This window comes from Pleurodeles waltl, chromosome 5 (assembly GCF_031143425.1).
Source record: "Pleurodeles waltl isolate 20211129_DDA chromosome 5, aPleWal1.hap1.20221129, whole genome shotgun sequence".
NCBI classification, from domain to species: domain Eukaryota; kingdom Metazoa; phylum Chordata; class Amphibia; order Caudata; family Salamandridae; genus Pleurodeles; species Pleurodeles waltl.
This window is the reverse complement of record NC_090444.1, coordinates 521,761,308-521,783,627: the sequence shown is the minus strand read 5'-3', so window position 1 is coordinate 521,783,627 and position 22,320 is coordinate 521,761,308.

Here is a 22,320-nt window from a genome sequence, read left to right as displayed (position 1 = left end):
ACAAAGAAAAATTAAACGTTTTTCTATATACATATTTACCAAATTGTAACAGTGTTTTAACTACAATCCAAGGTGTTTTTCACTAAGTTCCACATTGCATTCTGGTATATGTAGTTTATAGCATTTCATTGAATCAAATTATTTTTAAATATATGTCATAAAATCTTATTTCAGCGACTAATGGAGACTTCAAAGCAATTTCTGAGGTGTGTTAACAAAATGTAGGGGCCCTCATTAGTTTTTAATTTATATTCACATTGGATTCATATTCATGTATTGCATGTTACCTACAATAGCACTATCCCCAACGTTTCTTTTAAACAAGGCCCTCACTAAATCCTGCACCTCTGGTGTAAGGAAATTAATGTTTGGGTATTATTCCTTCTGTCAACTTATATTGATAGCGCCAAAATTATATGTCTATCTGACAAATCAGGATGAGGAGTTATTTGTACACCTATAAGGGTTGTCATAGCTCATAAGATGTTGCCATTCATTTATTTTATGTCAATTCCACCAATTGATAAGATGCTTTCTTTCCCGTTGTCATTTGTCAGATAGACATATAATTTTGGCGCTATCAATATAAGTTGACTGAAGGAATAATACCCAAACATTAATTTCCTTACATCAGAGGTGCAGGATTTAGTGAGGGCCTTGTTTAAAAGAAACGTTGGGGATTGTGCTATTGTAGGTAACATGCAATACATGAATATGAATCCAATGTGAATATAAATTAAAAACTAATGAGGGCCCCTACATTTTGTTAACACACCTCAGAAATTGCTTTGAAGTCTCCATTAGTCGCTGAAATAAGATTTTATGACATATATTTAAAAATAATTTGATTCAATGAAATGCTATAAACTACATATACCAGAATGCAATGTGGAACTTAGTGAAAAACACCTTGGATTGTAGTTAAAACACTGTTACAATTTGGTAAATATGTATATAGAAAAACGTTTAATTTTTCTTTGTTAAAGTGTATATATTTAGTGATGTTATGGAGTAACCCTTGATAAGTGGTGTAACTTGAGTATTTTTTCTGTTACTTTGGAGTACTTTATTTAAAGCGCCGAAATTAGCACACAGGAAACACCTGTGAACAAGGTCCGGTGAGACCGAAACGCGTCAGGGGATTCCTGTTTGTTTGTTTATGATCTCACTAATGTATTAAAAGTTAAGGTATTTTTGGCACAACGACAGAGTGCGGTTTTCTCTTGCTAAAACAGAAAGAGAATCTTGTTTTCTGAAAATATGGTTGTCCTGCCTCAAACCAGCACCACCGGAGAATTAAGTGCGCCGTAACACGCAGAGCAGGACATCTTTTCTTTTATATATATATATATATATATATATATATATATATATATATATATATATACATATATATGTGTGTATATATATCTATCTATACAGTATATATGTATATATATATATATAGATATACATAGATAGATAAATACATACACACAAAATATTTTCAGTTCAGAGCTCAATGGGGTTCTCTCCTAAGTCACACCAGTACATGTTTATGTTTCTTATGTACATGCACTTTGATCACCTTCAGGGATAAACAAAGTATTACGCTATGCATATGAGTTGAATAAACTGTTAAAATTCAGTTCTCTACATATTTATGTAGTCCCTCAAACACCATTTTGGGATAAACAAAAAAATTGTGTAATTCACCATTACAAATCAGTAGGATTTCTGATTCCGAAATTGATATGTGCACATGTAAGGTAATTCACCTTTAGTAGATCAAAATGACACAATTGAACAACAAATGTTAATCCAAATATGTAAACTATTTAGGCTAGACTTGCTGTCCTTCACAGACTGCAGCTATGCCTGAAAAATTGCACTGCTGTTGCAAGAAGGACAGAAGATAGCCCAGCACTGAACCAGACTTAAGAGCCGCCTGCCCATGACATCATTTGTGGTGCTCATGCTAAAAATAGCAGTTTTGTGTGCTGCCTAGCATGGTATTATGATGCAAAAGTGATTCATCACGGTCTACAATAAGATTTTTACTGTATGTCCTCTAGGACAAATTCCTAAGTGTAGACCACTGCACAGGAGTCAGATGTGTAAGAAGCATAGTATGGAAAACACGTTCCACATAGGTGTTTCCAGTGGTATACAGGGGCGGCTCCTCCGTAATAGCGGAGGAGCATCGCTCCCCTGCTCAAAGTCAGGTAGCGAAAAATAAAATGATAATAAAACAATTTGATTTTCATTGTATTTATCACTGTCTTTCAGACAGCCATGGTATCCAGGGCAAGGTGGGCTGGGCCACGGAAGGGAGGAGGAGTGTGGGCACTGTAAAGTGCACATGTTGGCCTGGCCGTCCGTCTTAGGATAGCAAAACCGAAATGTGCACTTATATTTCTCCAACCCAGGTGTGTTGCGTAGCCAGGTGGAGAAATGGCACAGGCTCCCTGTGCCTGAGCGAGCATCAAACCAGCCCGGTCAGGCAAATCCCGGTGCTCCTCTCATGCTTGGTATAGCATGGGAGCAGCGATTGGTTTGGGAGCCTGTGTTTTTGTGCCCCAGTGACTGCTGGGAGGAGAGGAGCACGGAGAAGGCCGGCAATGGGAGCTCAAGTAAGTTTTTCTTTAATTTTTCCCTACACTCCACCACTTTTGATTGGTGGCAGCCGCCATTGGTGTTTTACTGCTTGACCCCTTGTTTATTCTTGATTTCCATTGGCTTTAGGATTTGATGAGAACTCGGTTCACGCTACTTTAGTAGTTCTGGCTTTGCTCCAAAGCCTATTTGTTTGTGCTGTCCCACCCCAGACAAACCCTACGAAGGGGTTGTCACACAGTCGGTTTAGCACTGCGCAAGAATCAACTTTTGAGCATGTTGTGACTGCCAAGTGCTTTGGTTTGAATTGCATGAGCGCCACCATGAAACTTTAGGAAATTGGGGCCTTCCTGTTTGTTAAAGTTTAAGACCATTTCATGTCTCCTGCAGACAGTCCGACACAAAACTACCAATAAGAGTACCTGGTGTTCGATTATTAGTGCAATTGTTTAAATACTACGTTATGGTTATTGTATCATGACACAGATAAGTATCTATCTAATAAACTATTAAAAATCAATCAAATGGTGCACCCATTCATAAATTAATGTGTGAATATCTTGTAATGACCGATCCTTAGTTGGCCAAAAATACATAATTGAATAAAACGTATTTTGTCAGAAGAAACTCTTTTGATATTATTCTTTATTATGTATAACTTGCTGCAGTAAATTGCAAATGAAGAATGTCAGAAATAGGAGAGTAGATGTCAAGGTTCATATGTTAAAACTAAAAATAAGTCAGTGTAAAAGTATCCTCAGCATTCGGTTTAAGTGCACGAAGATTTAACAAAGTGTCTCTTTGGTATTTAACCCCATTGGTGCTTTTGTTTTAAAAATAAAGATCCAAGTACTTAATCCAAGTACACATAGGGGGTCATTCCAGCATTGGCGGGTGGCGGGAGCCGCCCGCCAAGCGGGAACCGCCAGAAGACCGTACCGTGGTCAAAAGACCGCAGCAGTCATTCTGGGGTTCCCACTGGGCTGGCGGGCGACCGCCAGCCCAGTGGGAAACACCCTTCCACGATGAAGCCGGCTCCGAATGGAGCCGGCGGAGTGGAAGGTGTGCGATGGGTGCAGTAGCACCCGTCGCGAATTTCAGTGTCTGCTAAGCAGACACTGAAATTCAAAGTGGGGCCCTCTTACGGGGGCCCCTGCAGTGCCCATGCCATTGGCATGGGCACTGCAGGGGCCCTCAGTGGCCCCACGACACCCCTCACTGCCATCCTGTTCCTGGCAGTCGAAACCGCCAGAAACAGGATGGCGGTGAGGGGGTCGGAATCCCCCATGGCAGCGCAGCAAGCTGCGCCGCCATGGGGGATTCCCCTGGGCAGCGGAAAGTCGGCGGTACACCGCCGACTTTCCGTTTCTGGCCGCGGCTGTACCGCCGCGGTCAGAATGCCCAAAGGAGCACCGCCAGCCTGTTGGCGGTGCTCCCGCGGACCCCGGCCCTGGCGGTATTTACCTCCAGGGTCGGAATCACCCCCAAAGTCTTCCCAGATACAGGTTCTGACTGCCCTCTTGTAAGGTTTTCTGTGGCAAAAGAAGGGTACATGAGATTTACTATCCTGATGTTTTCTTACATAATAGCAACTGCACAGCTTCTTATTATAAGGTGGCAAAGACTACTGACATTTAAGGGCCATTCTTTGTTTCCTAAGTAAAATTCTGCCACATGGGAAGTGTGAAGCACGACAAGCGTTTTATTATAATCAATGAAAGAAATTATCTTACACCTTAGCATTGTTCTTAAGGTCGAGGTGCGTAGTTTTATTGAAGGCTAATTTGCACACACAATACTGATCACATTTGGAACAAACATAGGCAAGGGCGGCAAGTCAACAACACTGCTGCAGTAGCAAATTTTAAAAAACGATTGCCCTCTCCATAAAATGCGCGAATAAGATGAATGATGTAATGTGTGACAATTCAATGTACTTGTGAGATGTAATATCGTCCCTCAAGCACTTCAATGCCAGGACCAAACAGCCAATATCAATTCCACCGTGGGAGGGGCCGAAGCCAACTTCCAGTATAACTTACAGAACTGGTAAAATTGGTCTTGAAGACAGCTACGCTCACAGGCCAGACCTAAAAAAAATTGGGACTCGACAGCAACCATTTATTTTGCGCTGTGAACTACAGATCCGGTATAAATGTTGACTAAAATGTCTTCTGATTTCTCCATGTTTGTTGCAATGTCTTGTGGTAAATAAGAATGTGTTTTGTTTTGAGATATAACTCATTGTTTCAGTAAACAATCTGGGTCAGTACAGTACTCTTTGCCTAACATATAGTGTAGTCATTTTTTAGGGTATCCTTAATCCTTAACACATTTTACCATATGTGTACAATCTGTGTTCAGTATTTTGTGCGAACTGCAATTTATTTTGGCCCGGTAGGAACTCAGATTGTTTTCAGTTTTCTTGGCGCCTCCACATTGCAAGTAATAATTTGTGGCACTTATATAATCTATGATTGTGCTGGAACATTTTCCCACCTCCAGAGCTAGGTCTAAATAATGTATGTGAATGCTTTTCCCCACTGACTTCCGAATAACATTATAGAAAGCTACATACGTTAATTTTCTGGTAACCCTTCCAATGCAGGGATGTGGAAATCACTTACTTAGCAGTGCTTCTTGTAGTGCTGAAGATGTGACCTACACACGCTAGCACCATGACATAGAAAGACCACTTTTGTTCTTACAGTGGTTTCCTGGTCACCTCCTCCCTCCTCCCTGGTTTGTAGCAAACTCCCAAATGCTACCTATCCAAAGATGTCATACTGGTGACGTGAATGCATCCTTTGCACTAGCATTGCTGATAGGGAAATGAAGCACTGTTGCTACTGACTGCAAAAACAGTCAGTGAAGCCACAGGTCCCGGGGTTTAGGGCGTGGGTTCTCTCCTCAGTCTACCAAGGACCGATACCCCCTTTATGAAGGTGCCTTTCTGAAAGGACTCCTGCTCAGGGATCGTGGCTGGACTGGGAGCCCCAAGAAGGACTCGATCCAATAGACACCGAGAGCTTCCCATAAAAGGGAGCACAGGGTCCAACTCACCCGCCCCTTAGCGATAATAAAGCCTTCCCCTTCCCTGAGAAAAAATATAGGTGGATTTTACGTGCCTGCCACCCAGGGGAAGTAGACTCCTTAAAAGCTAGCAGGGATCATAAATGAAGGAAGCGCTCACAGGGCCTGACTCCCGAGAACTACAACATGCCACAGCCCATCTGCTCACCTATGTGGCAGAATGGGGATGTTTTTCCCCCGATGGGTCCTCCAGGTGAGGGGCAAGCTCACTAGGCCTCCCAGGGAGAATGAATGGCTGGAACAGGCCTCCATCCACACAGGTTCTGACTCCCTGAAAGGCGTGCAACATGTCATTGACATCTCAGAGGCTTTATGTCCCACCCACCAAGTCAATCTACCTTCTATAAGAAAGGAAGGTCCTCAAGGCGCTAGGAATAAAGAGTGAAAAGGCCTGGGTACCAAAATTGTGGTGGAGGTACTGAAAGGGGATACTCTTCACTGCTCCTCCCAAAAAGATTCCTGTTTGAGAACTGCAGCCAGACCGTAAAACGTCAATTTGGGATCCTTGACAAAGGGGAAGTAATGCCCTGGTAAAGAGAGTCCTGGTGCGAATTGTGCCTTTGGTTGTGTTTGATCCAGGAGGAGATTGTATTTTGCACGAAGTAGGAATGTTTTTTAGCAGTCACTTTCGCACACCAGGCTTTAGTGTTATATTTGCAACAGTGTGCTAAAAAATGCACTACCAGCTACTTAATACACCATTGCCACTCTCCTGCAGAATGATCCTAGCTTATTTGCTACACTATTTATTTGTGAGAGACATTAGAGCTTTCAAAATGACTTTATTGATGTATCGATGGCATCAGCTCCCACAATCTGAAAATTGTTCCAGCAACACTGGAGCAGGGTAGCTGCCATCATTTCCTGTGCCCTATTATTCGCTACTGCAAACTGGGCACAGAGATTTACATTCAGTATTAGCCCCCGAAGCCGCCTTCTGGTACTAAAACAGGACTTTGTCCAGAGGGCCTCTCACATTCCTGAGCATCGGTGCCACTGTCCTTGCTGCACGATTGCTGGCTAAACTCCTGAGTACATTTAAACCTCTGAGTATATTGCTGCACCTGGAATGTGCATTGTGACCACTGAGTGTTCATCCATAGAAACTGTTGTACCTTTCGAAAGCATCCAACCAGTATTACATTTGCAGGAGTTAACTAAACATGCAGAAAATAAACGAATGATAAAAGAACCCACATTCATTCAGGCAAAAAACATTAGTGCACGCACGTGCACTTCGCTAAAAGAATATGGAAGGAATGAAGCTACTACTCAGTCTTACCCAGTTATATAATGTGTTCTAAACAATGTGGTTTTCCCGAAAACAAGGGCACAGGTCTGCTAGTGATAGTGTGCTCCTGAAATGTCCCGGGTGTTATTCCTCTCAGCATAGGAATTACATTGCCTTTCATTCAGTAGGAGTCATTATATCAGAGAGACTGCATCTCATGGTCCATAGATATTTGCCTGCCGTGCACATCTTTCTTAAGAGGCACCTAAATGATTTACTTCTTTTGTGGAAAATTCCTCTTTGGTTCTTTGGCAGACCCTAAAGTATTAGAATATTTAATTTGTTTCCTTTCAAAAGTGACTGTGAAGGCTGTGATTTTTTAGACGATGTATGTGAGCAATGTGGATGTTATTGGCATTTGAATGAAGGCGCCTGTGCTACTGAAGACAAACATATATACTGCCAGTGGTACTTACATCTCCTTGTCACCAATGTAGGGGGCTACTCTGAATTTCCAGTTTCTAAAATATGCATTTCACACAAGTTAAAGTGTAGAAATATTGATAGAAAAAATATGTGCTTGGGCTCTGAAGGTGGTCAGTCTGTCTCGTGTGTAAACCGGTAAGTTAGATTAGTCACTGATCCCGATATGCACAGGTCACTTGTTCAAATCGTCTCTGGGAGGGCTTGGCCTTTCATCTTTATAAAGTTGAGAAAACGATTAGAGTTGAACTAAGGTTGTCATTACGAGTTTGGTGGTCCCCGGACTGTCAAGCCGGCTGTGGCAGTCACACCGCCACCAGTCCGGGGGAGTAGACCGCCATATCATGACCGTGTCGGTGATCCAAACGGAACACAGCCAATACATCACCAGTACCGCCAGTGCAGATGAACCGCCGCGGCTGGCATCTTCAGGCCAGCAGAGACCATGTTTCCGCTAAGCATCTTACGAGGTTACAAATCGCCAAGATTTCCGGGGCGGTCGGATGAAAAGCCTGGCGGAAATGAACATTATAAAAGAAGACACTCACCTTCAGGAACACAGACACGTCCGCAGCTGCCATGGAACTTGAAGTCTTCCCACTGCTCCTTCTGGCCATACAACTCCAGGATCAATGATGAAGACAACAACCGTAAGTACACCTGCGTAGCACACACTGGAGAGGAGGCTATTAGTACCCACCCACACACAACACACACACCTGGCATGGTTAGCGACGGCCACACACACACGCAAACAAACACCCATACCAACACACACACACCTACATACACACACTCACACACAAACAACACACGCCACAGCCAACATACACATGCCATACACACACCACACCGCCACTGTCAAACACATTTGTACACAATACCACTGAGTCACACAACAACAACACCATCACAACCACAGAAATGCATTGGCAGAGAGGCACACCGCACACCTCCACAGGACAACACATACTGGCAGTAACATGTAACAACAGCACACAACCAATCCAAACCAAAACACTGCCAAACAACGTGTCAGAACACACTCCACTTCCACCCAACACACAAAGCACATCACAGATGCATCACTACACACAAGAACGCACACACCACTACCACAAAATGCCACACAACACCATCACAACGCATCACAACAAGTGCATAGCACAAGTCACCTACAGAACTCATGCTGCTACACAAACGCATCACATACACAGAAGACACACACCAAATCACACAAATACAACACAAACATGTGGAAGGAAAGGCAGGACAAGTTTGTTACCCTCGACAGCAACGGTTCTGTGGTGCAGATATATTGAAATCAATATGTTATTAGAAAAATAAAACTATGTACAACAAAGGCCTACTGGCCAGTCTAAATGTTTTTAGTGCCCCAGGCACACTGGGCAAAGCCTCTGGCCCCAACTTGACTCCTGACTGCAAAGTGGCAGGGGCATCAATTGGGAAGGCAGGCACCTCAGGAGTGAGGGGGGCGGAGGTGGGGGCTTGGGTTTGGGATGGGGTCCTTGGCTTGGGGTTTGGTTTGGGGGCTTTGGGTTTTGTTTTAGACTTTGGGGGAGGGCCCTTGGTTTTGGGTTTTAGAGGGTTGACCTTGGGTTTGGTGGGGGTTGTATTTTTTGCAGGGGGATGGGCATGGACAGTACTGGGGGGGCATGGGAGGACTCGGAGGTGGAAAGACTGGGTTTGGGGAGGGTAATAGTGCGCTTGGGGGAACTACGGGCTGGAACAGTGGAGGGAACAGGGAAAACTCATAAAGGAATCTTTTTTTAGGGACACAAGGGTGGTCATGGGAAAACATGTGGGAATGGAGGGAGAGGGAGAGGGAGTGGTTGAGAGGTGTGTCTTGGTAGGTGCCTTGGGTGCTGGTGTGAGGGTGGAAGTCATGTGTGTGCTGGGTGTCTGGTGGGTGGGTGAGTGCTGGCGTTTAGGTGTTTTGGGAGGAGGGGGGAGGAGATGCAGAGAGATGCCATGGTGGATGTGTGAGTGTCTGTTGGGGTGGTGACTGCAGGTAAGGTGGATGTGCTGCATGTGGGGGTGTTGGTAGTTGTACTGAGTGCGCATGTAGTGTATGGGGTGGATGTATGTGGGTCTGGTATTTTGCTGACGGTGGGTATGAGGAGACTTGTGGCTGGATCTGGGAGTGTTGATGTGGTGATAGCAGATTGCAGTGAAGTGTCTGTGGGGGAAGAGGTGGTGGGGGAGTCTGTGTAGGGAGTGGATGTTGTTGTGTCTGCATGTGTGTGTTGTCTGTGTGCATGGCGGTGTTGGGATTTGTGGTGCCTGTGTTTGTCTTTGTAAACCGTGTCTGTTGAGGTGAATGGATGGTGGTCTGACTGTGTGCTCTTGAAGTTTGTGGGGAGAGGGGTGTGGGATTAGGCACAGGTAGCTGGAGGGGGGACGGAAGACGAAGGGACACTGGCTGTCGTCAACGAGGAGGACAGACCCTGAAAGGATCTCTGCAGGGCAGTCAGGGCACCGTGAATGCCTTCCAGGTAGGCATTGGTCTGCTGCATCTGTGATGCCAGTCCCTGGATGGCATTCACAATGGTTGACTGTCCCACAGAGATGGACCTCAGGAGGTCAATAGCCTCCTCATTGAGGGCAGCAGGGCTGACTGGGGCAGAGGTGCCTGCAGTGAAGGAGACACCCACCCTCCTGGGTGAGCGGGCACGGGCAACTGGGTGGGGAGCTACAGGGATGGCGGTGCAGGTAAAGGGGTTGGTGAACAAGGATGGTGCTGGGCTTGTCCCAGATTGGTCCGCCACCACCAGGGAGCATCCATCGGAGGAGGAATCCGAAGAGGATGTTGAAGATCAGGTCTCCCCCGTGGCACTCCCCTCACCCTCCGTCCCACTGGCCCCCTCGGCTCTGCTTGTGTCAGCCTCCTGGGTCCCATGGGCTGCAGTTTACCCACTCCCCGGTGCCCCTTCCCTTTGCTTGACGATGCTGATGCACAAAAAGACATAGGAGGAGAGGGAGGGAGGGAGGGAGGGAGGGTGGGAGAGCAAGAAAGGGTGGAATTGGTCAATTCCTACCCATCATTCACAACCTATTTTTCTGCTGGTATGCCATGGCAGGGCATGCCTTTACATTGACATGCATAACTGTGGGAAATCATAGGGGAAACTAAAGCTATGCTTAAAAAACCTACTAATGTGGGAACATTGGCACTCATTGACTTGACGAAGGGTCTAACAATGTACAGTTGCATAGTACTTGGCACATTCCCTTGGTCGTTTACATAGGCATATCCTGTACTCTTTACTCAACCGAATCCTGCATGGTTAGGTAGCATGCCCACAAATCCATTAACAATGTGGTCAGTAATTTAATTTCCCCCTGCAGCCATCTACACATTCAGTAAAAGGCAGCTGATTGAGAACTCACAAATTACCTCTGTCATAGTGGAAGAGTAATACTGATGGCAATGCCCTAACACCGCAGGTATACTGATGGAAGGAGCTGGTCTCTCAAAAGATGGAAAGGGTGTCCAGACAAACCCAAACATGGAATTAGTCCCCTCATAAGTCACTGTCTGCATGGTATTGGCACACATAATCAATACAAATCCTGCCAGGGTGGCTGATACCCATAGTCAATGTGCATCTATCAATGATCTACACTACATCTTCTCACTAGTAGGCTACCCAAACCCATACAAACCTAACATTAGCGAGGTGTGAGTGTGCACTTACCCCCTTGTAGCTGCTGTGCTGCCCTCAAGTGCCCAGCCACCTCAGGGTAGGCCACCACCAAAATGCGGGCCATTAGGGGGGTCAGGGTCCAACAGGCACCCCTCCCTCGTTGGGAGGATGTCCCCAGCTGGGCCTCAGCGGTCTTACGGGCCCAGCGTCTCAGGTCCTCCCACCGCTTTTTGCAGTGGGTGCTCAGCCGGCTATGGACCCCCAGGGTCCGCACTTGCTTGGCGATGGCACGCCAAATCCCCTTTTTCTGATGGGCACTGACCTGCATGGGTGACACAGACAGAAGGAGAAAGTCATGTAGTTTCGCATCACAGCAACAGCAGTGAACTTCACACATCAGACACATCTCATGCCCACACTAATGTGTGTTAATGGCACAAACGCATCACCTCCTTTGCCACCTGCATGCATCCACTCCATGTGAGTCGTCACAACGCCGTTCAGCCTCACACACACCACTATCAGACAGTACAGTAACATTGGACTCACCTGCTGCTCTGGTGCCCCACACAACTGTCCATACAGGGGTAGGACCCCGTCCACTAGCTTCTCCAACTCCTCCTGGGTGAAGGTCAGGCCCTATTTCCTGCAGGACGTGGCATTATGGCTCCCAGAGACAGTACACAGCAGCTCAAGCAGTGGAGGTCTTGCTTGCATGAGTGTCAGGAGTCAAGTGAGTTTTGTATCAGAAAATGGTGGTCAAGGCCGCCATGTACATGACCGTCACCGTCGGCTGTGATCATCATTGGCCCCAGTCTCCCATAGGCAACAATGTTATCCAATGAGGAGTTGCACGGCGGTTGCGACTGGCTACCACCATGACGACTAACGCCAGCAGAATGAGGTCACTTCCATCTGTCCTGTGCATGCAGGACCGGCGGCTGCCATTTTACATGTAGTTAGTGTATTGTAGTTAGTGTATTTTAGGTGAATAATAAGTGCTTCATGGATGAATTGTAGTGACATGCATAGATTAACTATGTTCTCACATCAAAGCTGGGTTTGTTCATGGGCAGTGTAGTTTGATGTACTGATGACTATGACAGATATGTGCAGTCACTAGTTGCCTCATAGACTGGCTAACCATATCTGTACCTGGGGGAATAAGGTGTTGTTAAATGGAAGTGTCACATGTTTTGTTTGTGCCAAGCTCTTTGTCTGGGGCTGCAACAGTAATATAGGAAGGCATGCACGTTCAGTCTACATGCCCAAATGGATTGTGTACACTTCAGTGTTATGTCCACAGTACTATTGTGTGCTACAAGTATAGTGTTAGGTGGCATGTGCACTGTGCACATCAACTTGGACTTTTCCTCTCTCCTATTCCTATATACCATGCAATGTCCCTCATGTGAGAGGGGCCATAGATGGCACCAATATTGCTTTGGTTCCTCCCATGGCCAATGAACAAGTGTACAGGAACAGGAAAAAACTTTTACTCCATAAATGTCCAGGTGGTGTGTCTCACTGACCAGTATATTTCCCAAGTGACGGCCAAGTTTCCTGGATCTGTGCATGACTCCTACATTCTGAGGACACATGATGTCCAATAGTATGTGTGCAACTGTAATGTCACCTCTGTTCACATTCTGCGCTGTGCCTCTACCAGTATTGTGATAGGTCCAACCTTTGTGCACACAGGTGACTCTGGCTATCCTAACCTTTCATGGCTGCTGACACCAGTGAGATACCCAACAACAGATGGGGAAAACCGTTTCAATGAGGCCCACAGCAGGGCGAGGCGTGTCGTCGAGAGGACCTTTGGGCTACTGAAGGCCAGAATTTGGTGTCTACACGTCTCAGACCACTAAAGGTCTGCCATTCGTTGTTGCCTGCTGTATGCTACCAAATGTGGCCCTGAGACGTCACATACCTTTACTGGTTGTGGAGGAGGTGGCAGCTGGACCAGTGGCTGATGAAGGGGACATAGAAAGTGATGAGGAGGCAGATGATGTGGATGCAGCTGACTCCAGAACAGGGTTGATCCACCAATACTTCCAATGAACTTCTGATATGTGATAACTGCATTGTATGTGAACTGTAGTCCTGTCTGCCTTGTGACATTGCTTCTCCTGGTGTGTGCCATCAGTGGAGATGTTAAGTGCAGCTATCCCTCTGTGTGGGTTTGGGGTGAAAACATATTGCCCATCAGGGGAGGTGTTACTGTTCAAATGTCAGAGCCATGTTTACTATGCTGTTGGCTAGCATCACATCTGCAAAGGATTGGGCACAGTCTTTGTCAGATAAAAACGTAGTTTTATCTACAATCCGATAGAAGTGGTGAAATGAAGAGTATAGGCACAGGGTGGCAGCTATCAAGGTCTAAGTGGTGTGGAACAGGCAAAAAAGTGCAACCAGACCAGGTGCCTGAACTTCCATTACAAAGTGCACATTAAAAGCCCTTGAAAAGCACATTGAAAAGGGGGGCTCCCTATCTGTTAAGATTCGCAAAGGCATGTTTTTTGTTTTTCCATCGTTTTTTAAGTCACGAGGCCTGGAAATGGTACCACCTGCCAAGGGCGACGATAAACGTTTGCCAGGTTTAAGCAGTCCAGATTTGACAGCTTGCACTCAGTCTGCACAGGGGGGACATGCAGTTGCGGCTCGCGGTGTTAGAGGGGGTGAGGCGGCGCACGCACGGGGAGGGGTAAACAGGGGGGAACATTAATAAATTAAAAGTAAAAAGGAAATAAACTTACCTTAAAGCTGCACGCGCCGCGCAGCGTCTCGCTCCTCTGCTGGCAGGCACAGGCTCCCAACCTGCCCTGAGTCCAATCCTGACGCTGCTCAAAGCAGCATCAGGATTGTCTGGGAGCGCCCAGCCAGGGTGCTCCCGGGCAGACTGGGAGCCTGTGCAGGCTCTCGAGAGAGCCCTGTGTGCATATGTTCTTTCGCCGGCCAAAGACTGCCGGCCAAACACACATGCGCTCTGAGGGGGAGTGCACAGCACTCCCATGGCCCCGCCCCTTTATAAGGAAACAATAATAAACAGTTTATTATTGTTTCCTTATAAAGGTTTTGCAGCTTCCGATGCTGGTGGGGGGGGCAACGCTCCTCCGCGCTCATGGAGGAGCCGCCCCTGGGGACATGGTGAGAAGCAGCTGTAATGCTCTACCAGATGTGTCAATCACAGTGTGCCACTTGCTGTGGCCATGTGACTCCTGCCCCCTACAGAGGGAGGGGCCACAATGCCAGTACATTGCGATTTTCATTGCTGACATAGGGGTCCGATGTTCCCTGCATGTCTCCATACATTTGCAAGCTTTCACTAGAAGTGTAAAGTAAATGTCTGCCTCACTGATGTTAATGAGACGGGGGTTGCCACTCTGTGTGAGGGCGTCCAGCATTCCTTGCACCTGCAAATGAGGAGGCAGGTAGCAGAAGAATGCAAAAATTACGCTGCAACGAGCCTCTTCTAAGAATCAGTACCTGAATCATTTGCAGGGAAGGGGAGTTTTGTGCTACACTGAGAGAAGCGCATTTAAGCTCAATATTGTCAAAATATGGTGTTCAAACTGACCCTACTTCTTGAGCTCCTCATATAAGGTAAATGACTATAAGTTAGGCAATCGCGGAGCCACATTGCCATCTTGTGGTCAATTTGTGAAGTGCATCTACTGCAAGACTTCCCAAACCATTTCTTTTATACGAAGACTATTAAGAAGAAACGTGGTAGGGTTAATTTTTTTAATAAGTGTCTGCGCTACAGCGAGTCAAGAATAATGCTAACTACAGTTATAGTCTGTATAAGTTATAGATCTAGATATAAAATAGTTAATTAACAATGAAATGCAGATTACTCGCAGTCTCTCCTGATATTGTAATTGTTGCTGCCAGACTTGCAAAGAGTTTCTAATAAACATTTTTGTTCGTCTGAGTATTTATTATACATTGAGTAATTTAATGAATTTCGTGTTTCAATTCTCGCCAGTTCAGAGAGAACCTTATTTTTAGACTGTCCCAAAATTCGGTGCACCTGCTCTGAACTGACCACGTACAATGAACAAGTTTCCACGCCTATAGCTCCGACCTATGAAAGCACTGCAAAAAGCTAGGAAAATGACCAGTAACATCAAGAGGGAAAGATTACTAGGAACAGATGAGAAACAAAAGGAGAACAGGATCAAATGTGAAACTACTTACACACCTACATCTAAACACCTTAAAAAAGCAATCAGCTCAAATTCGAAAATATTAAATTACATCAATTTCAACTACACCCTCCCTTCCTTCCATCTGCCTTTAAATCCTTAACACTGGGCCTTTCCCCCCAGTGCTGAGCCCTTTTTAGGATATTTGAGATAGTTCGCGCTTAGAGCTTTATACCTTTTTTTTCTACATAAGGTATCCACACCAAATTTTCATCCTTTATTTCCAACATCCTCGGGATTCTAAAAATATTCAGGAATTGTGGATTGCCTGGTGGTGGGTGAGAAAATAGGAAAAATATAGCTACATTTTGAGTTTTTTGAGAATATTAGGAAAAAAGTGCTCTGGATAAAAGTGTCTTTTTTTCTTAAAAAATGGCATCAACGCATGGTTTACTGTGCTAAAGTCACAATTTCCCCAACTTTTGGGAACATGCACAGCTGATTTTTTTTTTTTTACCACAGTTTTCAAAGAGGTAGCCCATTTTCTCTATTTTTGTGTTTTCAACCTACTTTCAATTTGCGGTGGAAACTAGTGTGAAACCCTTGGGTGAGCCAGGAAAGCTGTAGATTTCTAAAAAGTAGATGACATTTCAAGTTCAGCAAGGGGCATATTTGTAGATCCCTCAATGTTTTCTCAAAGAAACTAGCATTTGAAATAAAGGAAAACAAACTGATTAGGAAAAAACTGCCATTTGTGACAACTTTTTTATTTGTAACTTTTTGACACAATGGTTGATATATGAAAGCAATATTCCATTATAGCCAATAGGCCCTACTGGTTGTGGGGAAATATAGGGTTTGTAGGTTTTCCAAGAACCCAAAGTACCCAGAGCCAACAACTGAGACGCACTATACAATGGTTTTTCATTGTGTACTGAGTATCGACCAATTCATATGGTTAAATATGTAGAGTGAAAAATGGATATGAAGGAAACCCATGTATTTCTGACGTGGGCATAAGATGTGGAGTTAAGGAGCAGTAGTTATTTGTGCATATCTGAATTTGCGGGTACCCGTACTAGCAAAAGATTTAGAGGGTATTTTTCAAAATGTCCTCTTTCTCACAAACTGGCTTACATTTGGAAGGCACAAATGCATTGAAATACAATTGGTAATAACAAATGTTCTATTATCCTATGCTCCCACATTTCATACACATTTTTGAAAAATAGGCACCCCAGGAAGTCCATGGTGGAATGCCCCCAACAGGAATGGATCAAACCAAGGTCAATAGGAGCCCTTATGAGGGATCCATTCATCTTGGTGCCACTAGGCTTAACCTCATAAGAGGCATACCTTTTTTATTGGCAAAAGTGGGCTAATACTGGGTGGTAGAAAAATTGTGGATTCCTGCAGATTCTGGAAGTTCCATTGCTGAAATGTAAGACAAACATGTGATTTCAGGCAAAGTTTGAGGTTTGCAGGGCATTGTGGGTAAGAAAACCTCATGGTATTCATGCAAGGCACACCAGCTTGGAATCCCCTGATTGTCTAATTTTCAAACATGTCTATGGTTGGTAGGTTTTCATGGGGGGCAGCTGAGCACACAAACAAAACCGCAGCTACCCCTGTTGCTGATCTCAGCACTGTAGGGCCTTTTGTGTCAAGGTCTCTTGGCCCACCCACACAACTGAGGTACCATTTTTATCGGGTGGCTTGGGGGAATGCTGTGTAGTTGGAAATGTGTGCCTTCCCACATATTTCAGAAGTTTTCCTCACTTCAAAATAAGGAAAATGTGTGTTTTAGTCATAGTTTGAGGTTTGTAGTGCATTGTGGGTAAGAAAATGGTGTGGGATGCATGTGAAGCACACCACTCTGGACTCCCCCGGATATCTAGTTTTCAGAACTATCTGGATCTTGTAGGTTTTTTGAGGTGGCAGCCTACCCAAGCCCAACACATGCAGCCATTCACCATTTGGGATTCAGTCACACTCTCCTGGCCCATTTGTAAAAACAACTTCCAAAAGAATCAAATATCCTATTGCTTGCCATTGGGATGGGATGCTTTAGTCTGCAGGGAGCAAAAAGACTGTTGAGGCTTTAGGGGTGAGAGTGGAGCCTGATGTTAGACTAGGCCAGACCCCTCACATTATTATATTAAGAAAGATATTAAAAAATATATTTCTTGCCATGCAGTGGGCTTTCTGCCCCCCGAGACAAATAGAGACCACACCTCCTGTCTGCCCCTGGGGATGAAAAAGAGGCTGGTTTGTCCCTTTTGGGGTTGGGTGTGTGGCCAATACAAGAGTGCAGCAGCTGCAGCACTTTGTTTTTCCACAGAAGCAAAATCCCTAGAGTAAGGTGGATGTTCTACCCCTCGGGGGCAATTTGGGTCAACCTCCCCAAATGGGGCATGCCTCCTATCTGTCCACACGGGGGGGGCAGAAAGGCACTATTGACCCCACTGGGGCAGTGGTAGGACTCGTTGCCAGGGTAGGCCGCTGCATCCTTTTGTTTCTTTTGGCACCATTTTGAAATCCCTGGAGTCTAGTGGGGTTTCTGCCCCCATTGTGCAGATTGGGGGTAATTATGGACATCTGCCCCTGGGGACTTATGCCCCATTTAATTGGGGTGGGGGGGGCATAACTGTGCTCATGGTGGACTATTTTTTTTTAAAGCTTTCCCCGGTGTCTAGTGGGTTTTCTGCCCCCCCCCCCAGAGGAGCAGAAAACTGATTCCCCATTTAATTGGGGTGGGGGCATGGCCATGTCCATCGTGGGGAACCCCACTTCTATATTCTTTAATAAAATGCTTTCCCTGGCGTCTAGTGGACATTCTGCCCCTGGGGGTGAGGAGGTTAGATCAGGGATAATTACCTCTATCTGCCTCCCAGGGGGGGCAGAAAGACTGATGCCCCATTTTTGTGGGAGTGGGGGCATGCCCGGATTGGACAGCTCCCACCCCTATATTTAAAAACACACCTTCCCCTAGTGTCTAGTAGGCTTTCAGCCCCCTTGGGGAGGAACAGGGCTAAGTACCCCATCTGCCTCCCAGGGGACAGAAAGACCGATGCCCCATTTAGTTGGAGGGTCATGGCCATGCCCATGGTGGGCAGCCCCACCCCTATATTTATTTTAAAAATATTTCTCTGGCATCTAGTGGGCTTTCTGTCCCCTTGGGGCAGAAAGACTGGGGCAATTAAATGTGCTGGTGGGAGCACAAGCCCTTGCCTAAGGGACCACTTCCCCATCCCTGGTGGCAAGTGGGGGGATTCTTGCTTGGGATTGCTCTCTTGTAGCGATCCCCAAGCAGGAATCCATGAGGCAGAGGTAACATTGGAAAGGGGAGATTCTCCCCTTTACAGCAATACCTCTCCCAAATGAATCAGTGCTGGGGGCTAAGCTATGGCCCGAGCACTGGTTTAGTGAAAGTAAAACAAGCCCATTGCCTCATTTTACTTTCACTTTCTTGTAATGCCATCAACTCACCCTGTGCGCTGAACATCATTACATGAAAAAAAACAATCAAGCTGTTTGGGAAGCTCTTCCCGAGCAGCCTGATGTACAAAAAGAATAAAGGACTCCCTCTGGTGCAGTGCACCAGAGGGGCCTTTAAGTAACTCCCCAGTTTCAGCCAATGGCCAACACCCGCACTGGGGACGTAGTGAGGCTTCGGTCATTGCCTGACGGCTGCACTTAAGAGGTTATGTTGAATCAGATCCTCAGCCCATGACCAATTAGTACACACAAGACCACGATAAGAACACAGAGGAATACCCGCGCCCCCCCAACCAACTCCACCCCCCCTCTTCTGGGATGCCCCGAGAGCAGATAGTCACTTTCCCTTGTGCCATGCTCAATATTTTAATGTAGGTTAGCAACAAAAACAATAGACTTAGCTCAAAAACCCTCTGGGAGCAGAGAGGTTCGATTAACTACAACTCAGCTGGGCATTGTACTTTATATCTTACCAGGATGGCCTCAAGTGTATAGAGATGACCTTTAGTACACCTTTTTATAAAGTATGGATTAGGTAGAAAGTCTGGATTCTGCATAACGAGTTACCTTAGTAAATAACAATGTAAAATATTGTTTCTAAACTTTATAAATTGTTCTCAAAGTGCATATCCATTGAGAAGATTCCACAGGACAGGTAAGATAAAATCAGACCAAGTTTATTTGAGCATCTAAGTACATGACCAGCAGCAATGGCAGCAACAGAGCAACTGCCTATATTCAAGCTCAAACATTCTCCTCACTCCCACATTCCAGTTCTACAATAACCACAGAAGGTTCTATGGAGAAAATCCAACACATCTTCCCTCTATACAAAAGACAATTGTAAAAACCACTCACCTAAAACATACTAATTCATAAAACACATTTACAATACACAAAACACAGAACCCAAAACAAAACATCACTAACATAGCCTAATTAAAAAAAAAACTTGATACAAACCTAAAATAGAAAGCCATGAATCAATAATAAAAACTGCAATTTCGGACATGCACGTGAAGCATCCATTATCAATTTAGCACGTAGTCCTGTAACTAAAGTTGAAGACTTTACCTGACACCCTTATGGCTCCACCGGGTGGATAGGACCTCCTAAGCTAATTGTGCCAGAAGTTTCCTAGTGGCTGCAGACTTTTGTCACGTAGTGTGGTCCTGCCTGGGCCTTGCCCCCTTCTGGGAAGGATCGGGAGGGAGATTTCAGTCATTTTGGGCTTTAGCCTCGTTCTTACCTCCAAAGTGGTGCAGTTGGGACTGTTGGAGGATGTGGGTGGCCCTAGGATGGCGTGCATCTTTATTGGTGTGGTGGCATTGGTGTTGGCTAAGTAAGACATTGGTCATAAATGGAGGTCCCCGACCCTTCCCGTGTTCGTGAAGTGGCAGTGGGGGGTGGACTGGTGTGCACATCAAGAGCGGCCCATCTACGTGGTTGTCCCCATAAGCGTGAGAAGATCTGGGGTGGGTTATAGGCTCATCATGGGCTTGATGCTGGTACTGGCTGATTATAACCGTTTTTATGTAAGCTGACTATTGATTACCTCTTTGTAATCCTTCTTGGCATTCTGGATTGTGGTCCTTTGCTTTGTTTTGTTTATTTTGTTCTGCAACTGCATAAAAGCAATAAAATGTGGTTATAAAAAAGCTGAAAACTTGCGTTCCACTTAAATTCCACAGGACTAAGTTGCCCTCAAAGAATTAACAATTTATCTTTGTTTCAGCACTTATCATACAAAAATATAGTGTATTTTTCTTACACAAACAACTTGTTTCGGTTCAGAAAAGAACTCTTCTCTCTCCTCAAAGGTACGTTGACTCTCGATCTCTTTCCTTATGGTCCAGAACTCTATTCTTAACCCTACCGCCTTTGAGCCTCTCTCCATTTCTCACTCACGCTCTCCAACACCACATCAGAACTCATTTTGCTCTTCATCCACAATCGGTTTATTTTTGATCGAGGCAGCCTTCTTTTCAACAAAACTGAGTAAGAAACCTTAGTTTATTAATTGGGTGTAGTGCAAAGCCCCCACAGTATTTTTTTAACTTCTTGCATCCAATCCATTCGCCAGAGACAACTGTATGTTTTTCTTAATAACTCTATTAAAGTGTTATATCAAACTATTGATCCTAGGATGAAACAGGGAAGTGGTGGTATCTGTAATACCACAATCGGCTAGAAAAGGACCATTATCAGTAACAATCTCATCCTAAACCCCTTCTCTGAAAAACAATTTATCCAAAACATCTTTAATTATGGTAGTGGTGATATTATTCACAAATGCCATTTCCAACGACCTAGAAAAATAATCAACAACTACCATGCCATACTTCACTTGACCATTGGGAACACTAACAGGATCAATAATGTCCATGGCCAACTTGGACCTGCCTTCTCAGGAACAGCTGCCACTTGACGAGGCACTCTGACCTGAGTTTTGTCACTTGCAAAAAAACTACACTGCTGCACAAACTGTTCAACATCCTTGTCCATCGCTGGCCACCAAAACAACTCTTGCTCTTCTCTTCATGGCTCACATGCCAATATGCTCTTCAGAAGCAAGCACCAATACTTTTGACGTCAAAAAGACAGAAACAACCACAAGATCAGACCTCCCAATCAAACCATCAACTACAGACAATTCAGATTCAATATGTCGAAAGCATCCACCAAAGAATCATTCAGCTTGCCTTTCATCTAGCTTTTATTAATATACTCCATTATATCTGCCAGAGTAAGATCTTAACTCTGATCCTCTAACTATTCTGACTCTGAAACGGCATTACTAGTGACACATCACAATTCACTGACTACAATATCTTCTTCTTTAATACTCACTAGAGGCAATCTCAAAGACCAATTGGCAATAATGTACTTTATACCAGGAATATACCCAATATGGTAGCAAAACTCTTTCAGCCTATATTGCCAGTTGGTTAATATAGGGGTAGCTTTTCCAGAACCTTTGGTGGTAAACGTGGCAATCAGAGGCTAATAATCCACTCTCTCCACAAACTCTGTGCCAAATAATGGCAAAAATGATTTTTACCCCACCAGCGAGACAAAGCTTCACTTTCTACTCTAAATATGATTCCTTTGTCCCTTACAGACTATGGCCCTCTTTACAACCCTGGCGGTCGGTGATAAAGCAGCGGCTAGTACCGCCAACAGGCTGGTGGTAACCAAAATAGAATTATGATCACAGCGGAAACTGCTCAGACAGACAGCCACTTTAACACACTGACGGCCACGGCGGTATCAACAAGCACCACAGCGGTAACCGGCAACAGCCTGGCAGAGGACAATGTACCACCCACACTATTACGACTGGCCTATCCGCCACCTTTTCCGGGGCGGTACCAACAACATCAAAAGCATGGTGGAAACATTGCACAGAAGTCAAAGGACTCACCACTGGAGACTCAGGGAACAACCACGATGCCATGGAGCCCGAGCTGCACATATTTCCAATGCTCGTCTACCTTTTTCTGCATTATGAACATCAACGTCGGCGAAGACGACCACGGTGAGTACTGACACCTAGCAGACAAGGGAGGGGGAGGAAAAAGAGGGTGACACACACATGCAA